Source organism: Sinocyclocheilus anshuiensis, unplaced genomic scaffold, assembly GCF_001515605.1.
Source record: "Sinocyclocheilus anshuiensis isolate Anshui unplaced genomic scaffold, SAMN03320099.WGS_v1.1 scaffold643, whole genome shotgun sequence".
In the NCBI taxonomy this organism is placed as follows: Eukaryota; Metazoa; Chordata; class Actinopteri; order Cypriniformes; family Cyprinidae; genus Sinocyclocheilus; species Sinocyclocheilus anshuiensis.
Window position 1 is genome coordinate 914,954 of NW_015551067.1, and position 2,783 is coordinate 917,736.

Consider the following 2,783-nt stretch of genomic DNA (forward strand, 5'->3'; position numbering starts at 1 on the left):
TGTATATATATATATATATATATATATATATAATTTAGAGGCCTTACAAATTTGAGTATCAAATATGATCAGTAGGCTTTTTATAGGGTTAAGATTATAAATATGTAAGAAAGAAAAATAAAATTTTTTTGCTAATAATTATTTGGTGTATGGTAACATTTTAGTGTTTTGAAAAAGCCAGATAAATGAGCCCAGGGTTCAAAATTAATCACATGATCATAAAAGGCACAATTGCTTCCTTAAAATGCCTATCATCTTTACATTTCACTAACTGCCTTTGTGAAGAGCTTCAGTTACTCACTTTAGTTTAGAATGACCTTATGAGTAGAGTCCCCTTACTGCAGTGAACTTTATGTGTGGTTTAATTTGACAGTCTAGAGTCTCCAATTCTATGGCATTACACTTGATGTAGACCTTCATTTGATCAATCATTATTGGCTGAAGAGTCTCAGTCAGTGGGTGCTAAAGAGAGCAACCTGGTCTGATCAGAATCTGCTGTCACATTCCCCAGGGGCCCCTCTGTCAGTCAGCCAGCCCCTGAAAAACCAGGATGACAGTCTCAGAATGATAGGCATCTGGTGCAGGTGAGCAGCTGTCTCTCATTGCTAACCTTGTGCTGTTTTCGATCAGTCCTCTACATGCCTGTCTGCACCAGTCTAGCAGACCTGAAATCATCTCTGTCAGTGGCAATATGTAGCTGCTAGAAATTACCCGAGGCATAGCTATTTATTTAGTAATTTATTATGTAAATGGTTTAGATTTAGGATGCACGTTGCATCCTTTAAACTAGTTGTTAATGGATTCTACTAAGTGTTAATGGAAACTTTGGTAAAAGGATCAAGCATGCTTAATATTAATGATATGCAAGAATGCTGCATTAGAACAAAAAATATTTTCATGTATTTCATTTAAATTTTGATTTTAACGATTTCCTCAAGGCAATCGTTTGCCCTCTGCAGAGTGTGTGTGAATATAATATAAATATGCAGTAAAGAGAGAGTTCGTAGCTTTTGAAAGTTTAGCTAAATGTCTGAGTTCTTCTTTGCCATATAATGAAAGTGAATGGTGGCCACAGCTATCAAGCAGGGTTTTTAGTGAATCATTTCTGTCTCATCCTCACAGAAAGCTATTGTATGACTTCAGAGGATTTGGAATATAGTGCACAATGGATAACTTTTAATATGATTTCATTGTGCATTATTGGTCCCCATCCACTTTCATTATATTCAAGAGAGCAGCTTGAACCTTCTGCTTAATATCTCCATTTGTGTTCCACTGGGAAAAAAATCCCATACAAGTCATACAGGTTTGGAACAACATGAGAGTAGGTAAATAATGTCAATTTAATTTTTTTGATGAACCATCCCATTAAACGAAGAAGTCTTAATTCAGCAAGAATGCATTAAAATGAACAGTTTAAAGACTTTGTTAAACTGTTTTCAACATTGATAAGGTTGATAAAGATTATCAATGTTTGGTAAGGTTTGATAAAGAAGAAAGGTTACTTGGGCACCAAATCCGCATAGAAGAATAATTATGAAATAATGGCTGCTGAAAATTTAGCTTCATCATCACAGACATCAAAATTTGTAATCAGTTATTTTAAATTTTAAATTAAAGTTTTGAAAATGAAGCTAACAAACAGAGATGGAAAACTGATTCATACAGTTGCCCACTCATTAGATCATTATGACTTTTTATAAGTCAGAATCATTATGAGTCAGTTCTGGTTAAAGGTTTTAACACTGTTTTGTATTTTGATTAAACCACCTACAGTGCAGTGCAGCATATTTTAATTGGCAAAAGAATATTTCACATTTTTTTCAGTCAAGAATAGCCCATGCCTACAGTATTACAGCCATATCCAGCTGCTTTGCTTCAAATAGAGAGTCAAAAAAGGAAATCTGATTTCAGCAACACATAGAGTGGCATGATAAAGAAAGAAATTGACTCTATAGTGGTGCATTTTGATCAATAAAGTAGAAGCTAAATCGAACTGCATCTGATTTTATACACTATCCATTACTGTACAGAGCATTATGAAGATATATGGAGCACCGTCGTATGAGACTGTTCCGGTCGAGTGCAGATCTGCCAACATAATGGTGGTCTGGATTGTGGCAGCGAGTGCTGAAGCATGCATTACTCTGCTTCATTTTGCTTTGCTGTGCTCTCCTGTCTTTCTCCTCCTCCACTCTGGTCGTCGTGCTCTTGAGTGCAGACAGAACGCCAGGGTGATAATTCAGGAGCAGATCCCTGCTCTCGCTGACATCAACATTGCTGCAGTGCACCTCTGAACACATTGGACACCAGGAGAACAGGCAGGATGGAGAGGGCCACAAACATCAGGAAAAAATGTGGACAGACCTACACCCACACACATTCACATTGTTTATTTATTGTGCATCTGTTAAAACAGAAATAAGCTATTTTCTTTTATAATATACAGTCGTGGTCAGAATTATTGGCACCCTTGGTAAATATGATCGAAGAAGGCTGTGAAAATAAATCTGCATTGTTAATCATTTTGATCTTTTATTTTAAAAAAGTCACAAATATCTAACCTTTCATTGAACTAAAACAATTGAAAATGGGGGAAAATCTCATTATGAAATAAATGTTTTTCTCAAATACATGTTGGACACAATTATTGGTACCCCTAGAAATTCTTATGAGTAAAATATCTGTGAAATATATTCCCATTCATATTTACAATTTTGAGCATACCAGGGTGATTATGAACATTAAATTATCCAGCCAAGGATCATTTGAAAAGACCAAAT